A 9,184-nucleotide genomic window follows, 5' to 3' on the forward strand; every position below is an offset into this window, starting at 1 on the left:
AAATTGATACTAAAGGGACTAACAATTAGAATTAAAAGTGAACATATAAAAGAGAGGTTTTTTTTTTAAAAAACACAAAAGTATCTTTTTTCATAGCTAATAAAATCCATCACTGGGGGAAAGGAGGCTCAATTTTACAAAAGCTTCATGTCATGAACAGGAAATGAGAAATCCACAATTGTTAACACCAACTGAAGTGAGTCACTTGTTATCTCATACAGATAACTCGGGAATCATCAGATTGTTCAGTAGTTATCTACACAATCAATTTAATAAAACAATTGTTTGATAATTTATCATCAAGAATTTGAGGACGTACTCAAAAAGTGGGATACACTAATTTAGGCATGTCACAGGTGAGCTGGCCTTTCAAAGTTTAGTTCTCATGCTGTTCCTGGTTCAGCCTAGAACCAAAGCATTCTGGGACTGGTATTGCAGAGGGACTGAAGGCAGTTCTAGGATGGACAGCAATGTATGCTGGAAAAGGGGTCAGGGATGTAAAAAAATTCACTTTCCCTTTAGCAAGGATATGTCTACAATGCAAAGAAAAACACATGGCATAAAGTCTCAGAGCCCAGGTCAATTGACTTGAGCTTGCAGGCTGCAGGATATGGGGCTAAAAATATCAGTGTAGATGTTCAGGCTCGGCCTGGACCCTAGGTTCCAGCCCAAGCCCAAACCTCTACACTGATATTTTAGCCTTGTGAGCTTGAGTCAGTTGACCCAGGCTCTGAGACTCAGCACTGTGGGTTTTTCTTTGCAGTGCAGACATACCAAGGAAGAGGTAAGAGCTGCTGGTCTTTCTACCTGGGGGAAACAATACCTGCTATTTGGTCTCTCCAGGCAAAGGGTCTGGAAGGGATTTTGGAAGAACATAGGGAAAGGTGAGGTGTGACAGCCAAAGTGCTGGCTAAGTACTCAGAGTACGTCTACAATTCAGTGTAAGCCCAGGGTTCTAACTCAGGCTCATGCCTAACCCCACTTCTGCCTACACAAAAAAAATCACACTAACTCAGGCCTCAGACCCAGGAACTCAGAACCCCACATGGGTGGGGAGTCTGAGCCTCACTCAACCTGGGCCCAGGGTTCACGCCCTATTGCTTTGCAGTGTAGACACAATCCCATTGGACTCATGCGCTGGAAGTCCACCAAGAGTATACAACAATCCCATAGGTTGACTCTATTTGTTTCTGGACAGTCAAGTTTGGTGAACAGTCAAGTTTTCCCACACTGCACCATGAACAAAGGGCTAGAGCAGCCACATTTTGGGAGAGTGCTAGAAGGTCTGGGATATGGGTGGTTGGACTCAGGCCTGCATTATGCAGTGTAGACACTGTAACCCCAGTTTGGGACTCAGAGTTCAACAATTCTGGGGCTACAAATGAGTGTAGATGCTCAAACCCTGGGCTAACACACTTAGGGCCTGCTAACTCAAGTTTTATTAACCCTGGGCTTGCATGGCATTGTAGATATACCCTGCGGGGTGGCATTGGGAGCTAGAATGTGGTGTCCAGGAGACAGCAGAAGATGCTCATGGGTCTCCACCAAAGGGCTGTGTTAAAGGTCCACTTTGAAGTTCTGGAGTGGGAGGGCTGAGGGGCCAGAGTGGGCTCTATAATGAGGGGAGATGGTTTGTTTTTCTGTTTGGATGAAGGATTTGTGAGCCTTTTGGCCAACGTAGGTGAGGCCCTGCATTGAAGGGTAAAGGTTTTAGACTTTGGTTTCTCCCCTGCTCAGAAGACAAAAATGTCTGGTTGGTTGGTTGACTGGAGGACTGAACTCCCCTATCAGAGAGAGGGAAACCAAGGCACAGAGAAAGGGAAACTAAGGCAATGGCTGGACCCAAAGATGGAAGGGCAAAAGTTCATTGTGAGATTTCTTGCTGTTGGAATGGCCTTTGGATGCTGTTGCAGGTAGATGCAAATTAGAGCAGACCCTGGCTGGCCCCAGAAACAAGGATACATAAATTCCTCCTCCTCCGGTCCCATGCAGAACAGAGCTTGGCTATACCTGTTCTGCATGGGACTAGAGCCCATTGTTACAATTACAACATTACCATGGTATTAAGAGCTTCCAGAAGCAGGATTAAAAAACAATATCTGATGAGACAATCAATAAAAGTCAGAATGTATCACCAGATCAAATAAACTCTTATTTCTTATATCATTGGCAATTCCTCTAATAAATCAACTGTATTGTCCAACTTTAGTGCATCCAAGAATTTCCTAATGTTATTGATTTTTAAGAAAAATAGTAACCAAAGGTGTTCTAATGTTCTTAATTTTAATTTCAGCTCTGACAAAGTCCATCACAAGAGGCTGTTAAGGAAGCTTATTCATAGTTAGAACTAAATATGTCTCATGGACTAAAAACTGTCTGAGACACAAAACTAAGTTTAGGAATAAATGGTCAATTTTCAACATGGCTAAACGTTAACAATGGATATTCAAAAGATCTGTACTAGGGACAGTGTTGTTTAACATAATTATTAGAGCCAGAAAAAAATTCTGATAAAATGTTTCATTAGTTGAAATCTAAACGTTCTGTGGACATAGTTTGATTTTGATGATGATCCACTGGAGCCCAGGATGGATTGTTGGAAATCAGATTACTTACATGCCAAAAGAAGGCTGTTGGGGAATCCAGGCTTCCAGGATCTGCGACTCTGGGGCAAGTCACTAGGCAGGGTATCCCAGAACTGTGGCTTCTTTCCCTTGCATGGAGAATTTCAAAATTTTGGTTTTCATTCTGAATCAGGAAAATACTGAATTTTGAAATCCTGAAATCCTCTGTGAAATGGAAATTTCTCCAGCCAGTTCTAATTATTAGTCTAATTATTGGAAAATGGGATCAAAAGTGAGGTGGCAAAACCTGAAGTTAACACAATTACTTAGATTCTGCAAAAGATTGTGAAGAACTCATAAGAACTTAACACAGCTATAGAGAGATGGCCAATGTTTTCTGAATTTTGAACAAAAATTTTTCATCGATAAGGTTTTTTTTTTAAACCAAAAACCTCCCAAAAGTGTGTCGTCCTCCCCTGCCCCCCAATCAGGTGTATATGGAAATAGGTAAAATGATGGCAAATGAAATGCATTGTTGACAAATTCTTGGTAATGCTCACTGGAAAGATTAATTGGAACTACTTACATGCATTGTTGGGTTCTAAATTAACAGTAACCACATAGGGAAAACACATATACAATAAAAATGTCTTACTTCATTTGGTTCAAACTTTAAAAAACAAACAAACAAAAAAACACACCTGTGGGCTGAAACAAATTATGTGACGTTTAAGCTCCAAAGAATTTTATTTTTTCTGGTGAAAGTCAAAAGGTGTGAAAAATAAGGCCTAATGTAGCATCACTCCTGCAGCCTTAACTAAAGTAATGACTATGACCCATAGAGTCTTTCACTGCATGTAAAGAAACCTACTGTATATACTTTGCAGTGGAAGAGGGTTTTTTTCCCCCTCCCCATTGAAGCACAGGTGCCATTTGCCCTTACCCTCAGAGCACCTGAAATCATTGCATTAAAGTGTAATTTTAACTTGTGTGTTTAACTTAACTTTAAATGTAAGTGTGTTTTGACTGTCTGCCAGAAGGTCAGTGAGAAACTGTTTTATCGAAAGGAAAATGGAAAAACAACTGCAGCTCAATCTTCAGACATCATCTATGGGCTTGCTGTGTTCTGGGATTTTGCTGTGTCAGCATTGTGGATGAGCTTTCACCCGAACAGCTGGTTGGGTTTTTGTTTAAAAAAAAAAAAAAGTTATCTTCTGATTCCCTCAATTATTTAGTTTCCCTTTAATTTTTTCCTTATTAATGATGTATTGGACATTCCTAATCGTAGATGTTAACAACCTGCAAACTATAAAATTGTTTTTAGGAGTTTGTAAATACTTTGTAAGGATAAGTACAGCAAATGGGGAAGAGGGATTTGCATAAGTGGAAGCATCTAGGCATTGGGAATTAAATGCAATTAAATGCAAAACATTTTTTGTCTTTGTTTTTTAATTTAGCGTGTAGATTAAGTAGCTTAATGCTTAGGGAAATATACATTTATTGCGTGCTGTTTATCAAGCTGTGGCAGGCTTTTGAGTCAAAGTGACTTCAGAAGGTGAGAAATTGTCTTTTTCAGACGATTCTCTCATATGCATCTACGTCTGAATTAATTAAGGAAAGCAGCTCTTCATGCACCCCCATTAGGAACAACAGATCTCCCAGAAAAGTGAAAGGTCACCCTCTTCAAACTGGAAATGGCAATAACCAATGAGAAGGTTAGGAATTCATAGCAAAGTCAAGCTGTTATTTGCTCCCACCATTTCCAATGAACAAGACAAAAACCTACCACTTTTTTTAGGGCTATCAAGCAATTAATAGCGTGACAAAAAAACCCAATTGTGATTTGTCTGACAATTAATTGCACTTCTAAACAATAATAGAATATCATTTATTTAAATATATTTGGATATTTTCTACATTTTCAAATATATTGCTTTCAATTACAATACAGAATACAAAGTGTACAATGCTCACTTTATATTTATTTTTGATTACAAGTATTTCCACTGTAAAAAACCCGAAAGAAATAGTATTTTTCAATTCACTTAGTACAAGCACTGTAGTGCAATCTCTTTGTTGTGTAGGTTGAACTTACAAATGTAGAATTATGTAAAAAAATGCTTTCAAATATAAAACAATGTAACATTTTAGAGTCTGCAAGTCCACTCCGTCCTACTTCTTGTTCAGCCAATCACTCACACAAACAAGTTTGTTTACATTTGCAGGAGATAATGCTGCCCACTTCATTTTTACAATGTCACAAATTGAATTAACGTATTATTTTTTTAACCAGTGTCATCAGCATGGAAGCATGTCCTCTGGAAAGGTGGCCAAAGCATGAAGGGGCATACGAATGATAGCATATCTGACACGTAAATACCTTGCAATGCCAGCTACAAAAGTGCTCTGCAAATGCCTGTTCTCACTTTCTGGTGACATTGTAAATAAGACGAGGGCAGCATTATCTCTTGTAAATGTAAACAAATTTGTTTGTCTTAGCACTGGCTGAACAAGAAGTAGGACTGAGTGGACTTGTATGCCCTGAAGTTTTGCATTTTTTTGTTACATAACTGCACTTAAAAACAAAATCTACTTTTGTAAGTTGCACTTTCATGACAAAGAGATTGCACTATAGTACTTATATGAGGTGAATTGAAAATTATTATTTTTTTATCATTTTTACAGTGCAACTATTTGTAAGCAAAAATATACATTTTGATTTCAATTACAATACAGAATACAATATATATGAAAATGTAAAAAACATCCAAAATATTTAATAAATTTCAATTGGTATTCTATTGTTTAACAGTGCAATTAAAACTGCGATGAATTTTGAGTTAATCGTGTGAGTTAACTGCGATTATTCGACAGCCCCACTTTTTTATTACAAATGTAAAAATGATAGTACTGTTAATCCATTGAAAGTATCTCCAGAAATTTAATTCCATGCCAAAAGTATTGTTGCATTTTCAAACCAAACCATTAACTGTGTTTTAATGTAAATCTACGCAATAAATATTCTAGTTTTCTACCAGAGTTGAGTGAAAATGTCCTGCAAATATTCTTTTGAATTTGGAAGCAAGCTGGGTCAGAAACCTTTTATGTCTTTTTTTTTTTTTAATTTTATTTAAACTTGCCACAAACATTCAAGTGCTCAAACTTTACTTGCACCAGTACTCATGGCAATTGAATTTTTAGCTCAAATATTCACTAACAGAATTTGAATTGTTTATTGTACTGTAAAAGTCACATTTTGAAATTCATGCAGTGCTTGGTTAGTAACCTGAATTGTGTGATGTTATATGCATTCCCTGATTGGCTGATTTAGATAACTAGTTAGCATAGCATGAATTACAAATATAAAACTGTTCAATATAAAATTCCAAATTATGTCATGTTGATTTGGTAGTTACATAAATTACAAAATGTGAATTATTCAGTTGTCAGATTAACTGTAATTTAAATGAACTGCGTACCAAGATTGTTCCCTAATGCTGAAATTCACCCTTTTGCTGAGGGCCAGCACAAGGCACAGATATCAAGTCCCTGGCCTCTCCACAGGAGTGAATTTCACCCAGTAGGAAATATATGATTAATTCTGACCAACAAGTGTCAGGATTTAATTTGTTTAATTCACAAACAGGGGTAGAAAGGCAAAAATAATCAAATAACTTTTTAGTTGCAAGTTGGTTCACTCAGTGCTTGCCTCAGACCATATCTGTTCAGAGAGTTGTGGAGAAAAATCCATTGACAAGAGTAATATGGCACAACCAACCATTTATTGGCCCATTCTGCTTGACCCTAACAAGGAATTGATCTCCCGGTCTCCTAGCATGCTTGATTCAGTCATTTCTTTCCTGCTTTATGACCTATACATTATTTTTGCTCTTTTTTACATTTTCCAGATGATCAAACATATCTTCTGAAATAATTGTGATTCTAATAAGGAGGCCTGTAGCGAAGCGATGACTCACCGGTGCCATGCCCCCTGCTGGTCATCTCAGGAATTAGCTCTTTCCAGCCTTTGGAGCATCTTGCCTGCCTCAGGCCCCATGTCCCTCCCAGACCCCAGTGCCCCTTTCATCAGGGTTCTGCCCCCAGCAGCTGCCCCACTTCAAGGCCATAGGATGTCCCCCGAACTTAGTTGGTTTCCGGGTCTTGTAGATCCTACCCTTAGGCTGTGGGGGGGTCCTTTAGCAGTGGGCGGGCTTCCGCCCGCCCACTTCCTGGATCCCAATAGGTACAAGGCCATAGGATGTCCCCCGAAATCAGTTGGTTTCCAGGTCATGTAGATCCTCCCCTTAGGCTGTGGGGGGCGGGGGTACTTCAGCAGTGGGCAGGCTTTCCCACTTCGCCTGCCCACTTCCCGGAACCCAATAGGTACAAAGCCATAGGACTCAATTAAAGTCAGGCAGTGAAGGAATAAAATATCCAACTGGGAAGTGAAATGAAGAGTATTGTCAGCATGTGGTTGGCACAGTTTGAAAAATGGAGAGAGAGAGAATTGTTTTCTGATCCACCTCCCCACATTAGACTATATGGTCTAATGGAAGCCACCAGGAAATCCAATGCTCTATTAGACAGTAGCAAAAGCAAAGGACAACCCTGGTGAGTGTTCCAGCCAAGAGCAAAGGGGGTGGGAGAGAAGTGTGAAAGGGAAATTATGTCACTGGCACTGAAGAGAATAGATCCAACAAGGGAATCAGAGGCTTACTGCGTCAGTGGACAGTATACTAGGGCAATAAAGCAAATCTTCCATTTTCATTGCTGTGACTTCTAGTGTCTGACTTACATTTGCACAATTCACAGTAACTAAACATTTGTGGCATCATTAACAATCTCACCGAGCTATCTTTAAATGGTCATTTTGTTCACCTTTTGTAATGTGCATGAGTGTAAGTGCACACCTGCCTGTAGGGCAGTGTCCTGCTCTATTAAAGTGAATGGGACCATTTCCATTTACTTGAGTGGGAGCAGGAGTAAGCCAATAGTGGATACAAATACATAGACTCATAAATTTCTAAGGCCAGAAGGGAATATTTCACCATAACGTTATGTCATAGTGTGACACCACTGCTCTGCCTTCCCAGGGAGCTTGGCCTGGAGACTTGTACCGCCATCCCTGTGAATGGAGCTTAGACTGAATGATCTAGCTGTCTCTGCTGATTCACCCACTTTGATCTCCTAGTTCATGCCTACCACACTACCTGTATTGAAGTAGGTACTGTGCTTTTCCTGAGGAAATGATTGAAGGGTGGAAATTGAATTTGCCATTCAGAATATAAAAACATAGGCCATTATTTTAAACCTTCTGCATTTCTAGGAAAGACAAGTACATATGGCAAATATAATACTGTTACTTATATTGCATTCTCAGTGCTGCTTTTTGAAGTGTCATAAGCTTTGAGGCAGATGGATGTGGGGTTGTGTACACTGGCATGAGAACACTGTGGCGGCCAGCAAAATATCATTTTGATGAATGAAACAGATTTCTGATTTTAGTATTACTGTCGTCCACTGTCTGGCTGTCATCATCTCTGCAGGCATTTGAGTACCTGTGGCATTTGAGTATCTTGTTTTCTGTTGCTTCTTTTGGTGCTTCACACATACAGAAAATCACTTTCCTTTTCATTTCTAAGGAGCAGCAAAAGTGGGCTAGATTCCTTAAAGAGATAACATGGAGAGGGTTTTTATTTTTTGAATTTTAATAGACACTTTTAGTGATAATAAGGCTAGATTCTCTAGCCTTACACTGAGTATCACCTTATTTCATAACTAATGCTGTCTAAGTCAATTAGACTACTTGTAGACCAGTAGTCTCCAACCTTTTAACGCACAAGATCACTTTTTTTAATCTAAGTGCAATCCAGGATCTAACCTGCCCTTTCCCTGAGGCCCCCGGCACCGCTCATTCCACCCCCACCCATCGCTCACTCTCCCCCACCCTCACTCACTTTCAATGGGCTGGGGCAGGGGGTTGGAGTGCAGGAGGGGGTATGAGGTGCTGGCTCTGGGAGGGGGCTCAGGGCTGGGGGTTGGGGTGCGGGCTCCCGCCGGTGGCACTTACCTCCAGCGAATCTTGGTTGGCGGTGCAGTGTGGCTGCCACTAAGGTAGGCTCCCTGCCTACCCTGGCCCCACGCCACTCCCAGAAGGAGCCAACACAGCCCTGTGGCCCCTGGGGGAGGCATGTGGCTCCACGCACTCAGGGCTGCCCGGGGGGGGGGGGCGGCAAGTGGGGCAATTTGCCCCGGGCCCCGCAGGGGCCCCCACGAGAATGTTGAAGGCTCCCACCCACCCCCGCCTCCGCCTCCACCTTTGCCATCCCCCGGCGCCTCAGCGCACCGCGTCCAGGAGCAGCCCTGGATAGCGCTGCAGCGGCGTGGCTCGGGCGGGGCCTGAGGTTCTCCCGCTCGGACCCTCGTGGTAAGGGGGTGGGGCTGCGAGCTCCAGCAGGCTGAGTAGCAAGAGTTCCTGGACGCGGCTCGCTGAGGCTCTGGGAGATGGGGGAGGTGGAGGTAAGCGGCATGGTAAGCCCCTCTGAGCCGGGCACCCCCCGACCCCCAGCTCCGAGCCCAGCCCCTCTGAGCCGGGCACCCCCTGACCCCATCCCCCCCCC

Source organism: Trachemys scripta, chromosome 2, assembly GCF_013100865.1.
Source record: "Trachemys scripta elegans isolate TJP31775 chromosome 2, CAS_Tse_1.0, whole genome shotgun sequence".
NCBI lineage: Eukaryota > Metazoa > Chordata > Testudines > Emydidae > Trachemys > Trachemys scripta.